This window comes from Mustela erminea, chromosome 19 (genome assembly GCF_009829155.1).
Source record: "Mustela erminea isolate mMusErm1 chromosome 19, mMusErm1.Pri, whole genome shotgun sequence".
In the NCBI taxonomy this organism is placed as follows: domain Eukaryota; kingdom Metazoa; phylum Chordata; class Mammalia; order Carnivora; family Mustelidae; genus Mustela; species Mustela erminea.
The window spans coordinates 26,649,643-26,666,176 of NC_045632.1; the positions used below are offsets into that span (position 1 = coordinate 26,649,643).

General features: G+C 41.5%; 1 protein-coding gene across 4 annotated transcripts in view; it reads right to left on the reverse strand.

Moving 5' to 3' along the window:
• Nucleotides 1-16,309, reverse strand: part of SIAH1 (siah E3 ubiquitin protein ligase 1) — a 29,818-nt gene extending 13,509 nt beyond the window's left edge. Inside the window, exon 1 of one of the 4 annotated variants that reach the window (XM_032326517.1) lies at nt 16,232-16,309. The gene's annotated coding sequence lies outside the window, so the exon portion shown is untranslated. Of the gene's footprint in view, nt 1-13,789; nt 15,115-15,136; nt 15,552-15,863; nt 15,967-16,231 lie in introns of those variants that run through there. The other 3 variants (XM_032326516.1, XM_032326519.1, XM_032326518.1) reach the window with 3 other exon arrangements.
• Nucleotides 16,310-16,534: the final 225 nt, after the last annotated feature.

A 16,534-nucleotide genomic window follows, 5' to 3' on the forward strand; every position in this document is an offset into this window, starting at 1 on the left:
ACATTCATTACCTGCTTTTGCATTTAATCTATTAAGATGCCACATGCCATGTAGCCTCTGGGAAACTCCAGTGTACTCTCCTGTCTCATTACTGTGAAAAACAGTTTTGACCCTCAAAGGGTCTTGAAAAGTCCCAGGATCCCCGAACCATTAAACTTTTGGTCCTGAACTTCTGCACTGAGAAACTCTGAGAATAGACCCTGTTTGTTTTGCTCACTCTTGTGTCTCCAGCACCTAGGACAGTACCCAGCCCAGACCAGGTACTCAAGTTATTTCTGGAAGGAATGACTAAATCAAGTAAACAGCATGAAGGACTCCAAGGAGAAGGAACAGCATACGTATTCAAGCAGAACTCACTTATCCCTGATGCCCCTGCAAGTAGAATGAATTTACTGTTGATAAACACCTTAAAGAGAATTCACAACTGAAATTTAGAATTCACTTTAAAATAACTATAATCGGTGCTGATCTTTGACAAAGGAAAAAAAGCAAAAGAGAAAAGACAGACTTTTCAATGAATTATGCTGGAACAACTCGATATCCACATACAAAAAAGATTAGAGACAGATCTCACACCCTTCACAAAAAAATTAGCTCAAAATGAATCACTGACCTCAGTGTAAAATCCCAGAAGATAATGGGAGAAAATCTAGATGACCTTGGGTTTAGCAAGGACTTTTCAAAAACACCACCAAACACCTGAACCAGGAAAGAAACAACTGATAAGTTGGACTTGATTAAAATTAAAAATGTCTGCCCTGCAAAAGATACTGTCATGAGAAGGCAAACCACAGACTGGGAGAAAATATTTGCAAAAGACTTATCTGATAATGGATTGTTATCCAAAATATACAAAGAACTCTTGAAATTCAACAATAAAACAACCCAACTTATACCTCAACAGACACCAGCCAAAGATATACAGACAACAAATGAGCATATGAAAAGGTGCTCCACATATCTGTCATCAGGGAAATGCAAATTAAAACAAGATACCACTACACATCTTTTAGAATGGCCAAAATCCAGAACACTGACACCACCAAATGCTGGTGGGCATGTGGAGCAACAGGAACGCTCACTCATTGCTGGTGGAAATGCAAATCGCTACAGTCACTATAAAAGACAGCCTGGCAGTTTCTTACAAAACCAAACATATTCTTACCATTAGATCTAGCAATCATGCTGCTCAGTATTTACCCAAAGGAGTTGAAAACATGTCCACACAAAAACCTAGATAGGTGTTTCTTTTTGTTTTTTTTTTATTTATTTGACAGAGAGAGATAACAAGTAGGCAGAGAGAGAGAGAGGAGGAAGCAGGCTCCCTGCTGAGCAGAGAGCCCGATGCGGGACTCGATCCCAGGACCCTGAGATCATGACCTGAGCCGAAGGCAGCGGCTTAACCCACTGAGCCACCCAGGCGCCCCTAGATAGGTGTTTTTAAGCAGCTTCATTTGTAATTGCCAAAATTTGGAAGCAACCGAGATGCTGTCCTCTGGTAGGTAAGTGGATAAATAAATTGGTACAACCAGACAGTGAGTATTATTTAGCGCTAAAAAGAATTGAGCTACCAAGCCATGAAAAGACACGGAAGAACCTTCAATGAATATTACTAAGTGAAAGAAGCCAATCTGAAAGGGCTACATGCTATATGATTCCAATCATATGACATTCTGGAACAGGCAAAACTATGGAGACGGTAAAAAGATCAGAGCTTGCCCCCAGACGTTTGGGGAAGGGAGGAATGAATAGGTGAAGTACAGAGGACTTCTGGGGCAATGAAGCTGTTCTTCTGTACACTGTAATGGTGGATACATAACGTTCATCTTTCATTTGTCAGAACTCCTAACCCTAATCATAACCCTAACCCTAACACCAAGACTGAACCATAATGTAAAGCGTGGACTCTGGGTGATAATGAAGTGCCAATGCAGGTACATCAAACTGTAACAAACAATGTGTCAATGCAGGTACAAACTGTAACAAACGTATGACTCTGATGGACAACTACTGACAATGGGGGAGCTATGCATGACCGGGTGGGGGCAGGGTGAATATGGGAAATCTCTGTACCTTCTGTTCAATTTTGCTACTGAATCTACAACTGCTCTAAAAAATAAATTCACCTAAGAAAAGAAGAAAACACTACATGGTGAAGTGAATCATTTGATTATCATAAACACAGTCTTGGAAAAAAAAAAAAAAAAAACAGATGTACTTCCTACCAATTCTCTAAGTTTTCAAAATGTTTATGTTTATAACATCAGAGTTCCATAACTCACCAATTCCTAGACAGTAATTTCAATTTTTAGTGATGCACTATTGACAACATACCTGGAGAATGTGGCTATATACAGTGAAAAGAATTTGACTGGAATGAGAAGCTCAAACCTGAATTCCTACTTCAGCTCTTACTAAGTATGTTGATATTGAGCAAAATTACAATATCCTGGGCCTCAAATTTCTCATTTGTATGGGGCCCTAGGTGGCTCATTTGGTTAAGCAGCAATGATCTCAGTCTGCCTGTCCCTCTCCCTCTGCTCCTCTCCCTGCTGGTGCGCATAGGCCCTCTCTCTCAAGTAAGTAAATAAAGTCCTTAAAAAAAATTTTCTAAAACTACCACAACACTGGACATCAATTAACTGAGATCATATACATGGAAACATCTGATATATTAGTATCCACACAATCACCTGGTGATGTTTACAGAGACATACTAGGAACCCCGCAATTTATCACTAAATAAAAAAAGACCTGGACTATACAGGATTTTTACTGAAAACTGTTGTTTCAACCTACTGTGTTCATTTTCATGACCTCAATTTGGGATTCTGTCTGAAGTCTGACAAAGATCAGAGTTTGCTGTGACTGAAGTTCCATAAACTGGGCACCTACCGACCTATAAAGAACTGTGCCAGAGGCTTCATACACACCATTTATGTAAGCCTCAGAAATTAGGCTGTAGCTCCACACTACAGATGAGGAAACTAAAGATCAAAAAAATTAAGAATAAGCACAGAGCCTGATTCCAGATTGTCTGCTTTGTCCCCAAGTCTCATTTCTTTCCAATAACCCTCACAAACAGTATAATCTCCTAGTGGCACTGAATATTTAACTTCTCATCCAGCACATCTTTTCAAATTATATACAAGTTGACCAAAACAAAAATAAAACAAATAAAAAGAAAGAAAAGAAAAAAGAATTTCCCTAAATTCTTTAAATTAAATCTTTGGCCCTAGCAAGTAGTTGCTTTTTGAATTTTTTTGTATCAAAGTGGCAGAATCTGATAGTCTGATTTTGTCATTAAACCATCAGACATTAAATCAAAGCATCAAGCAGTGAAGAGCAGAGAAATATGAGTAAAAGAAGAAGAGGATCAAGCAGGCTTTCTCAATCTTATTTTACACCACACATTACTAAATAATGGAATTACTGGTAACACACTTGAACTTATCAAAACTTTATCACAATCATGATTACAACACAATCACTGCTGCAATATAACCAAATCTCAGTGTGTCCAATATTCACTTATTTGTATCCAAGTCTGAATACAATGGTTTATTACCAGGGTTATGTTTTGTATTCTCTCAGGATGTAAAACTGTCACACAGTCCAGAAGATGTTTGTTTCCTCTTCTGCTCTGTCTTGGCATTAAGCTATACTACCCAGTTCTATCTATGCTGTAACATACAACCCATTGAATTCCACATTCCATCTGAAAAATATAGCAGATACACACACACACACACACACACACACAGAGGCCATAAATTTTTAATCAGATCAAAACTGGCAGTAACCCATGAAGAGTTGGTGACATTGCTTGGGAGACAGAACAAATTAATGAGGTAAAAAGTCATAATACATTATATGGTAGGTAGCTCTTTTACTAGTAAAAGAGTAGAAAAATAATGGAATTTATGAAAAAGAAATGCCATATTAAAGATTCATGGAGCCTTTTCAAATTAAGTATTTCATTGAAAATTATAATTTGTGTCTTCATAAGCATTATATTTGAAACTCCAGCCAAATCATTTCCAATATTTCAAATAAGGATGTAACACATGAACTAATTTAATACTCAAATTTTCCTCAAACTTAAAACAAAAAATAGAAGATTTTTCTCAAACTAAGATTCTGTTCTGGGGGGGGGGATCCACATTTTTCTACAAAAATTGAATGTTTTATTTTCCTATGTTTAATAATCTAAAAACCAGTAGTGGCACTTTCTGAGTCATGTGACTCCATCTGGTAGCCAAATAATTGAATGCTCCCATTCGCATTTATGGTCACACTGGCTCCTCCCAAGTCAGTACTACAGTACTCTAATCATGAAGGACTAAAGATAAAAGCAGAAGGCCACCTCAAATGCAAATGATGCACTGGTATAAAGCAAAGTCCTAATGGCATCATGGTTTTCACTGAAGCATTTATACACTGGTAAGAAAATACAACATGTATGGTGACCATACCATACCGGCCAATTCTGGTATGTTTAACTCAGAAGAGCATAACAACAGACCATTGCATAACTCCATGTTGTTTCTCAAGACTTCAATTTAGCAGACAGTATCCAGTGCTTTAGTAAATCAGTATAATTCGAATTTCACCCTGATTCTGCAGTTTTGTTTGTATTTAATGTGCAAGTTATGAACTGTCACCAACATCTAACAGAACTGACTCCTGTCTAATAAACTCCGTTCGCTGTGCCCACACAGTTTTCCTAGCTCACCAGCTACTCCTCAGTTTCCTTTATGGATTGCTGCTCTTCTCCCCAACCTCTTGACACTGGGAGTTGTCCATGGTCCTCACTCCGTTGATCTCATTCAGTCTTAGTTTTTAAATTCCACCAACATCTCCAGCCCAGATTAAAAAAACAAACCAAAAAAACCCTCCAGATTTCTCTTAAACCCAAGATTTGTACATCCAACTTCCCAGGTATCCCGGGGGTGCAGGGATGGGGTCGGGGGTAGAGGCGAGCTGCTGAACAAAGCTGAACTCCTGGTCTTCTCCCAGACTACTCAACCCCACCACCTTCCCCTCTCTTGATGGCCACTCCATCCCTCCAGTTACTCTGTTCAAAAGCCTTCGAAGTCATCCTTCTTTTTTTCATCCTTCTTTTTTCATAACTAAAACCACCAGGAAATCTTACTCTATCACCTTTAAACATATATCTAGAATCCAGCCGCCGCTCACACCACCTCTCTGAATACAATCAACATAGTTCAAGCCATCATTATCTCTCACCAGCATTATTACAACAGCTTCTAAACAGCACCCCCTCCACTCCACTTCCATCCTTGTCTCCCAACCCCTACTCCAGTATGTTCTGAGCACAGCAGTCAAAAAATCCAGTTAAAATTTATATCAGGTCATGTCACTCCTCTGCTCAACCTAGGCAACCCATATCCAAGTAACAGATACAATCTTGAACAACCTATATGGCCCTACACAAAATAATTACTCTCTGACTTCAGCTCCCACTTCTTTCCCTCTCACTCACTGCACTATCCTCCTGGTTCCCTAAGACTAAGATGTTCCTTTGGACCTCTGCTTCAACATACTTTCCTCCTGAATGTCCTGATAACTAATTCTCTCACCTTTTTCTAATCTTTGCATGTATGCTACCTTCTCCATGATGCCCACTGACGCCACTATCATGCACTGCTAATCCTTATCCATTCCACTACCCACTCTGTCTTCCCTTCTCCTCCCCCATTTCTACTCTATTTTTTCCCCACAGAATGTATTACCTTCTATCAGGCTACACAATTTAATTATTATGCTTGCTGTTGTAGCAGCACTCCTCCTCCTCAACCTGGAAGGCAGGAATTTTTGTCAGGTTCAATGATGTATCCCAAATACTTAAAAATGCCTGGCATACACACAGGCTCAATAAATTATTTGTTGGGTGAACAAATAAATCAGAAAGCAAAAGAACTTTAGAGCAATAACATCCAAAGCTAGGTAAAACAGAGTGATGCTTTTTAAAATCCTCAAAGAGAAAGATTACTATTCTAGAATTCTAAGTGCAATTGAAATTACCTAAAAATATTGAGGGCAGAATAATGATGCAAAGTCTCAAAACATTACTTCCCCTGGATATGTTTCAGGGAGCTCCCGGAGGACAAACCCTTCAAACATAATGGAACAAACCAAGAAAAAGGGCAACATGGGCTACAATTAAGTAAGAGTTAACCCACAAGAAAGGTAAAAGGAACACTGACAATGACAATTTTCACTAGTGGCAGAAAGCGACATGAAGCATCAAAGCACGATGAACACGCAGACAAGTGTTAAGGAATGTGGGGTGGAATTAGTGATAAGCACAGGGAACACAAAGCAAGACAAGCATTAACGTCAAGGAAAATTATACAAATTCCAATTAAACAGTACAAGGAAAAAAGTAACAACAGCTTACTATATGGCTCAAATTGTGAATAACTTTTACAATTATAATAATGCAAATACAAAATCATGATGTTACTAAATTAAGAAAGTATATAAATGGGAAGGTTAGTATATGTGATGGAGACAGAAAGACAAGTTAAATCCACAAAAGGAATTCAACAGATAAGGCCTAAAATTGAAATCTGTATTTAATAATAAAAGCATGTTAGAGACAAAGACGGTAAATACAAAAATAATCAACTCAGTAAAAACAGTTGCTGCTGGCAAAGGATACCTGGAGAGGACTAGAGGCTGGAGTTTTTCTTCAAAAACACCAACGTAATAGAGTATTTTATTTTGAATTAAATGTGCATGTAAAACTCTAGAGAAAAAGGAAAAAGCAGTTCAAAAACTTGGTATAAGAAATCACAAACTGCATGTATTGCTTAAGAAAGGACAGAAAATGGGGTGCCTGGGTGGCTCGGTGGGTTAAGCCGCTGCCTTCGGCTCAGGTCATGATCTCAGAGTCCTGGGATCGAGTCCCACATCGGGCTCTCTGCTCAGCAGGGAGCCTGCTTCCTCCTCTCTGCCTGCCTCTCTGCCGGCTTGTGATCTCTCTCTGTCAAATAAATAAATAAAATCTTTAAAAAAAAAAAAAAAAGAAAGAAAGAAAGAAAGAAAGAAAGAACAGAAATTTCTTTTCAAAGATTGGATTCGAAGTACTGGCAAAGATGTGGGGAAAGAGACTTTCCTACACTGTTGGAAATGTCCACTGTAGAAGCTTCTAAGATTTGGCAGTTTGTTTCAAATTTTAAAGTGTGTATACTCTATGACCCAGCAATTTCTTCCAAGTCCCGCTTCTAACTTACAGTTGGCAAAGGTTTATGTATCCGGATGCCTACAGCAATCCTGTTTATCACAGCAAATAAACTGAAAATTCAAGTCCTATCTTAAGAGAGTGACTAAAATATATGGTCCATACAACAGAACACTATTCTGTCTTTATTTAAAAATAAGATGGGCTCGGGCGCCTGGGTGGCTCAGTGGGTTAAGCCGCTGCCTTCGGCTCAGGTCATGATCTCAGGGTCCTGGGATCGAGTCCCGCATCGGGCTCTCTGCTCGGCAGGGAGCCTGCTTCCTTCTCTCTCTCTCTCTGCCTGCCTCTCAGTGTACTTGTAATTTCTCTCTGTCAAATAAATAAATAAAATCTTAAAAAAAAAAAAATAAAAAAATAAGATGGGCTCATATATACTAATATAAGAATCAACCTTTTTAAATGAGTGGGTTAAAAAATAAAACCACATGATATCATAACCCTACTTACGTTAAAAGAAAAAAACTGTTAAGTAAATACACACACTGATATGGCTGTTGTATGTTTGTATGTACCGTATAATGACAGAAAAGAAACTGTAAAGGCATACAAACTGCTGAATACGGTTTTTAAAGACTTAAAGCAAGAGATCAGAGAAGGAGAGAGGCGACTCAAATTTGGAACCAAAAACCACAGAGATCAGAGATGGGACCACTGAACTATAGGCACACAACGTATCAAAACTGCAGGATACAGACTATAAGCACAAACGTCATCATTTAGAATTACACAGTTCAGGGGCTCCTGGGTAGCTCAGTCAGTTAAGCATCTGCCTTCAGCTCTTGTCATGATCCCAAGATCCTGGGATTGAGCTCCACATCAGGTTCCCTGCCTAGCAAGGAGCCTGCTTCTCCCTCTCTCCCACTGCTCGTGTTTTTCTTGCTTGCACTCTCAAAAAACAGAATCTTTAAAAAAAAAAAAAAAAAGGAATTACACAGTTCAAATACGTAGTTAGCGGCAAGTGGTAATCATTTAACAGGCAAATACCTACAAGGATTTATATCAGATCAAAGAAATTTAAAGTCAGTCTTTAAAAAAAATAACACACATACACATAGACTAGAAACTATGCCAAAATGTCTACAATGGTTACTCTCCAATCATCAGATTATGAACAATCATGGGGAAAATAAGGTTGCATTTCTGTATGCATTCTTCAAATGTTCCATAAAACATACATATTATTTTGGTAATAAAAAAGGATTAGATTTCAGTACGTATTTTGTGTCACCATACTCTCCTGCTAATGAGCTGCTGGAGACTTCATACAAAAATTGAAACACTGAGAAATCAAGAGCTGATTTTCTCTACCTGCCTTGATGCTTCTTCTCTCAGATTTTTTTTTTTGCTTAAAATGCCTCAAATATATGGGTACTAATAGGGGAAAAAATTTGAAACCACCCATTCATGTAAAAATATTCATATATCTCATATACATATTTTAGTTTATACTTTAAAAAATCATAAATTTAGCATTTTCAAAGTTAACTGTAAGACAAAATAAAACTTTTCAGATCACCTCGCCAAACAAAATCAAAAGAATACAGTCTACAGAGATCAATTCACAACTATCTGTTTTAAGACAACTGAAGATGTCCCTAACAAAGCTAAATCAGGGTTTTTCACACACACACACACACACACACACACACACACACACACACCCCTGAATTTTAACCAAACTCAAAGGGGCAGAAAGTAAAACACAAAGGAGAAAATAAAATAGCAAGAATTTTGAGAAGTTAGATTATTCCATTTACTTAAATCAATTATTGAAGTAATCTTTCCAAGGTAGAGTCTTTGAAAGAAGCTAGTATACACTAAATTTCTTTTTTTTTTTTTAAGATTTTATTTATTTATTGAGAAAGTACAAGCAGGAGTGGCAGAGAGAGGGAGAAGCAGGCTCCCACTGAGCAGAGACCCTGGCATGGGACTCAAACCCAGGACCCTGGGATCATGACCTGAGCAGAAGGCAGATGCTTAACCTCTGCTTTACAGACTGAGCCACCCAAGCACCCCTACACTAAATTTTACTGCAGCTAAGTCTGTCAGAATGACAATAATAAATAACAGGACAGTGTAACACTTCCTATAAAATTCATGACTGCCATTAAAATTCTTCTAACTTTTTAAGAAAATACTTCTCTCTGGCAATATCTACTTTTAAAATAAAGATTGTATGTCCAAAGCTTTTCCCTCAAACTTTCTCTTTCTCCTCCCACGTGCTCCCCACACCCTCTGCTATTAAAAACAATCAGGGGGTGCCTGGGTGGCTCAGTCAGTTAAGAGTCTGAGTCTGACCTCGGCTCAGGTCTTGACCTCAGGGTCCTGGGTTGGAGCCCTCCCTTGGTCCAGCTAGGTACCCAATGGGGAGTCTACCTATCTCCCTCTCCCTCCGCCCCTCCCCCTGCTTGTGATCTTTCTCCCTGGTCTCTCAAATAAATAAATAAAATCTTAAAAACAAACAAAAACCACAAGTAAGTTCAACACGACTGGGCAATCTCAAACCTAATGAGAGGTCTTTGTCAGTTACCATCCTGGTCGCTTTGGCTCAAGCTTAGGAGAATAAACTGAACCAAAACAGACAATTTTATCTAATAATAATTCAGCTTAGAGTGCCTGAAGATTTACTAAAACAAAGCAAAAAACTAAAATTATTGGGACACATAGAAGCTGGTCACAATGGTGTGTTCTCTTCGTGAAAATTTATCAAGCTGTATGTTTACCTTTAAGCATTTTTTTCTATTTATGCTATACTTCAACAAAAAAATTTACATTTAGAAAGAAAAATACTATTGCTCTAGATAGTCTCCAAAACCTCCTGGAACAGTATCAGGCTTCCTCATTGGCTAATACATCACAACACCTCTCCCCCTCCTCTGCTCAGTTTCTTAATGTGTCTATTACATCTTTAACCAACCACAGTCTAGTATTCACTAACTATAAATACTTTCAACTGGTGGCTTCACCCATGCTTCCTTTAGAAAATACCACGGAAGCCATCAAATGCAGATTTACCACCTCCTTCCCTCCTTTCAGAATGAAGAAGGGACGGCACTTACCGCTCTCTTCTCGCCTACTCACACTTCACAACCCTTCTATTATATTATCCCTCTTTCTTACATAAATCCCTCCCTTTTTCTACCAGACCATCCCTCTAATAACCAAACATGCTCTAGTATTGTCCATCTGGCTTCTGGGAGACCACATCCTACCTCACTATCTCATTCTGGATGTGCCACAGATATCTCAAATCCAACATACCAGAACTTTCCATTTTACTGCTATCCTTCTGTCCCTATTCCCTCCTTCAGTCTTTCCCACCTTGGTAAACAGCACTATACTCCACACAGCTGCTCAAGCCAAAAACCACCTAATTCCTTCCTTCCTCACCTCTCACATCTAATCCACCAACAAGTCCTGTTAATTCTATCTCCAAAATATATCTTAAACCCATCCACTTTTCTTCATCTTCACTGCTACCACCTTAATCCAGGTCATAATCCACTACTGCCTAATCAAAGAAATGGTCTTCTGACCAATCAATTCTCCAAACAAAAGCTAAAGCTATCTTAAAAGTTAAAAGTGAATTATGCTACTCCTTTAATTAAAACCTTCTGATGGCTTCTCAGTACCCTTAAAATAAAATTTACATTTCTTACATTGACTTCAGGATCTGATCCCTGGCTATCTCTCCCCATCACCCATTTATTCCAACAACACACTCTTCCCTCAACTTTTAGAACAGTAAGTACATGCTCATTCAAGCCTCAGGGCCTTCACCTCTGCTTCTCATTCACTCTGAAAGATTCTCCCTTCACTCCTTCAAAGGGCTAGCTCTTTATCCTTTTATCATAGCTTAAAAGACAGTCCTTCTGACAGCAGGTCTCCACCCCACCTCCATCATTCCTTACTTCAGCACTTTTAACTCCTTTATAGCACAGATGGTTCCCAAGTTACAATGGCTTCACTTGTGATTTTTCCCTTTATGACGGTGCAAAAGCGATATGCTTTACTTTGAATTCTGAATTGTGAATTCGGAATTCTCAATCTTTTCCCAGGCCATCAATGCACAGTATGATACTCTCTCCCAATGCTGAGCAGCGGCAGCAAGCCACAACTCCCAGCTAGCCAGGCAATTCAGAGAGAAAACAACCAATACACTAATAATCACTGTTTTTCACTTTCAGTACAGTATTCAAGAAACTGCGTGAAATAGTCAACACTTATTATAAAATTGGCTTTGTGTTAGATGATTTTGCCCAACTGTAGGCTAATGTGTTTTTAGCATGTTTAAGGTAGGCTAGGCTAAGCTATGATGTTGAGTAGATTAGCTGTACTGATGCATTTTCAAACTACGGTATTTTCAATTTACAAGGATTTACAAAGAAACACAACCCCACAGTAAGTGGAGGAAGATCTGTATATATCACAATAGCTAATTCTGTTTATTTCCCTCACTAGAATGTAAATGGTAATGTTTACAGAAATTAAGAAACTTAACTTTTTTTAATTATTTAAGCACTTTCTATGGATAGGAAAATGTGCTTTTAAAATACAAACAGTGTTCCACAAACATAATAAATAGTAAGTGACAGAGCAAAGAGACACCTTCAGGTCTAATTCTTCAGAGTTCTGTCCCCTTCACCCCTGAACAATACTGCTACTCTAGCATTAGAATATGGGGAATGGGGCCAGCTGCAGCCTCACGAACTAATGAAAACTAAGGCTTGGAGAGTTTAAATAATCTGCCCAAAGTAGCACAAATAGATATTTGAGAGACTGAAGTACAATCATGAGCAAAGGCAGATTAGGTACAGAGACTATTCAAGAAACAAAAAACCCAGCTTGACTAGGCAGGACAAGAAAAAACGTTGGAGGATAAGGCTGGAGAACCACATTTTAAGGATAGTGTGAGGGTTATTAGTTTGTCAGTCATTCAATAAACATTTACTGAGCACCAAGTACATACCAGAAACAAAGCTAAACTCTAGACCAACAAGGGTGATTAAGACAAAGTCCTCATAAAGACTGTAGTCACATAGATTGCCTCCCTAGTAAGGGGGGCAAAGCAGTACAGAAAAAATACAGTTCAGAGGGATACCTGTTAAGAGTGGGGTCCAGGGTGCTATAGGAATACAGAGATGACACCCAATTCAAGATGGGAAGTCCATCTTAGTGTCTCAGCTAAATGATGTCTAGGCTGAGATTATAGAGCTAAACTGAAAGAAAGAAAATATGGTGCACAGAGGCACTTGCAAGTACCTAACTGAAAATGCCTGTGTACTTACTCTCCATACCAAGGAACTCTGTACTTCATACTGAAGTTCTTGTAAATTGCCTACATTAGGAAGCTCCCTTCAACTACAATAGGAAGAACTGAAGGGAGGAGGCAGAGACCAAAGTAGACAGACCACTTAGAAGGAAGAAGACTTGAATGTAAATATGAAAATGACTGAGAGAGAAGCAATACAAGATTTGAGACAACCAGATGGCAACAATATCAGAACCCGATGACCAACTGAAAATAGGGTCTAAGAGCCTTGCACAGTTGGAAATAATAAAGGTTTTAGTTTTTGACATGTGACTCTTTAATACCTTGGTATATAAAAGTGGGAAATACCTGAAGGAAAAGACACTGTCAAGAGAATGAGAAGACAAACCACAGACTTGGAGAAAATATTTGTAAAAGACTTATCTGATAAAGGACTCTTATCCAAAATATACAAAGAACTCTTGAAACTCAACAATAAAACTAACCAACTTAAACCTTAACAGACACCTAGTAGGTCAGGAAACAAGTATGTACTGAGTGTTAGACACTGAGGATATAGGAATACAAAACACAATTCTTACCCTTATGCATTAGATACTCTAATAATTATAGCCATGGAAAACCAAGTAATTTTGAGTGCTTTAGAAAAAACCACTATTTAAAAGAAATGATTAAGGATCTTACTATTATAAAAGTGGAAAATTTATCCCCAGTTGCTTCTTGGAGGAAGGGAGCCAGGGAGAGTTGGGAAGTCTGAGGTTTTCATGTATTGGTTTTGTTTGTAGGGAGGATATATACCAAAAGTATTCAGAATTTAAACATTTACACAGTGTGTATGGAAATTCCTCAATTACAGCCAAAAGGCTGTAACATCTCTTTAAGCAAATAAAGAAAAACCTACAATCTTTGAAGACTGAATAAATCAACAGCTTTGAAACACAATTTAAGGGGTCACTTTGCAGTGTTACTAAACTTACTACTGCTCTCATTATGTAAGACTTGTTTTCAAAACACTGTATATACAGAAAATGAAGTCCTAGTCTTCACATTATGTCATTGCTGTCATAGCTAGATATCTTCTTTATGACTCCAATTAGTTTAAGCCTAATTATAATAGTCTTTAAATTACAGATATTAAAGAATACTGCTCTACATCAATTTTATAAGAACTTTGCAAAGCTCAGAAAGAACAGATATTAGGCTAAAGTGAATTAAATTTCTGAATTTGTAGTCTGTGGAATACTTACCATGAAAAGTTCCGTATCTATTAATTATACCATACTTCAGTTTAAAATATTAATAAGTGTTGCTAAATTATGCTGGAAAGATGCCAAGAGGGGACATTTGAACCAATTCTATACCTAAAGGAAAGATTTTGGCAAAGCAAACTTTAAGACTGCAACTAACCATTTCAGATCACAAGTTTCTGTAATTTCCAGAATGAAAAATTACACAATTTGTATAATCCACTTTAAGTCTCAAAGTCTACTTGTCATCAACTTCTCCTCAAATCAATACCTTCTCCTCCACAATTTGAGCCAGTATCTCCCTGATAAAATTACCAGACCATTACATTTATCACACTACACTTTGCTCTATCCTTATGTCCAAAAGAGGTGGTAACACCACAGACACCTAACACTCAAAGGGATTCATGGTTCAACTTTTCCAGGTTAGTTAACGTCAAGTGCTTGGAAGCTAACTGATCCATAAATGTAAAAGTGCTAAAAGGAAACTTCATTTAATCACTTTGGTTTTAAAATTCCAGACCAAACAAAACCTATTCAAATCCTTTACTATATAAATTTCCAAATGCCATGATCTCAAAAGTGCCTGTTCGTTTATCATCTAAACCTCTTATTTTCATTCTGTACAACTAACAAAATGCAGTAAAAGAAAAACCCAAGCACTAACGACGTACCATGTGATTTCATATATTCTGGTCTATGAACTTCCAACGTATCCATCATGCCAAGATAAACTCCTACCATATTTCTTAATAATAACAGCCCTAGCAGCAAACATTTATTAAGCCCTTACACGGGCCTACCACTGCTCCAAGTCCTTCATCTATTATCATCTCATCAGTTCTCCCAACAATCCTAGGAGGTAGGGACTGTGATTACACCCATTTTGCAGATAAGGAAAATGAAGCACTGAGAGTTTAAGCATCTTGCCCAAGGTCACAAACCGGTGTGACAGGAGGGACTTCAGAGTCCGGCTCCCAACATTCAACTGCTGAAAAGAGTTAACAATTTACCCTTGACAGCCGCTTATCTGGAAATGGTAAATGTTCAACTGCTAGAACTGGCAGTCGAATCGCTGCCCTATATCCAAGCTCACGGCTTCTGTGACTTTGACAAATCGGCTACACAATGTGATCTTTCCCAACACACAAACTGGGACTTCTTTCGATGTCAGAACAAACAAATTCTGAATCTTTCCAGGAATGGGGAAAGAAAAACCTACGCAGCACTGTGGTCCAGGGTACCCACATTCCTAAGTTATATCTCAGAGACTCGAAAAGGCCCCCAAACTACCTGACAAATGACGCCTAGGAAAACCAAGGTTTACAATAAAAAGCTGGGGCTTCCCTGGCAAGCCGTGCACGCGATCTCCTCGCTAACGACATAAACAAGGGAGGAGGCTGATTCTTCCCACGGCACAATGAAGGCTCAGGCCGGGAGCGGGAGCAGGAACGCAGCGCCATCAGAGACCGCCGCTCCCGGGGTCGCGGGCAGGCAGAGGAGGCCAAGGACGGCCAAGTCGCCCCGGCCGGGGCCCCGGGCCCCGGGCGGCGCGGGGAGGGGCTGGAGCGAAGGGCCGGCCACTGCCCGCACTCAGCTGACCTCCGCCATGTTGGCCGCACTCCCCGGGACCCTTCACAACAAAGGCCGGCACCCGGGCTCGGAGAGCGCCCAACGCCTCACTCCGCCGGGCCCGCCTCCCGGGCGCGCGGGGGCCGGGCCGGGCGGCCAGGAGGCCCTTCCCCGCCCTCGCCCGGCGGCGCGGGGCCGACCCCCGCCGCCGGCCTGCCGGGCCCGGGGCGCCGGGGGCGGGGGCGAAGGCGAGCCGGCTCGCGACGGCGGGCAGGGCTGAGCAGGGGAGGGGAGGGGAGGGGCGGGGGGCGGCGCTCGGCCGAGTGGCCGAGCTCCGGCCGAGACAAAGGCGCCCGGCGCCGGGGGCTGCCCGCGCCCCCGCCCGGGCGGCGCGACCCGGCTCCGCCGCCCTTCCCGCCCGCCGCCATTACCGGGCCTGAGCGTCCTCCTCCCGGAGAGCCCCTCGCGGCCGGCTCCTCCCTCCAGGCCGGGTCCCACTTACCTGTAGGCGGAGAGCGCGCCTCGGACGCCGGTCCTGGCTCAAACGCGCTCCGTCGCCGCCGCCAACCCCCGCCACTGCGGGCAGCGCCACCGCCTCTTGCCCGTGCCGGCACCGACAGTATACCCTGGGCCGCCGCCGCCGCCGCCGCCGCCGCTCGAGAGCGCGCCCCGCAACGGCCGCCCCGGCTCCCCCCTGGCCGCCGCCGCCGCCGCCGCCGCCGCCGTCGTTTCGCGCGTCCTCGAGCCCGCCGCGCGCCCCCGCTAAATACCACACACTGCGGCGGCCGCCATGAGGAGGCGCGGCCCCGCGCGCCGGCAGCCAGGAGGGGGCGGGGCTTCCCGCGGGTGCGCAAGCGCAGAGTCGCTCACCCGGTTGGCCGCGACCCGCGCGGGCATCGCGGTGCGGGTGTCCGGGGGTGGCGGTTGGGGCTTCGGCTCCTCGGTTACGGTTGCTGCGACTAACAGCTTGCGGCCAACAAACGCGAGCACGTCACGTTCTTGCCCGCAACCGTCCCTGCCCGGGAGAAACTGGCGCTTCCTGCTGCGTCAGAGAACTGTGGTCGCGCGCCCCCCGCGGGGCATTGTTCTGCCGCCCAAGGGGTCGTCCTGTGCCCCCGCCTTCTATTTACGGCCGGTCAGCTCTAGTTTGCTGGTTTCACACGGCGCCTCCAC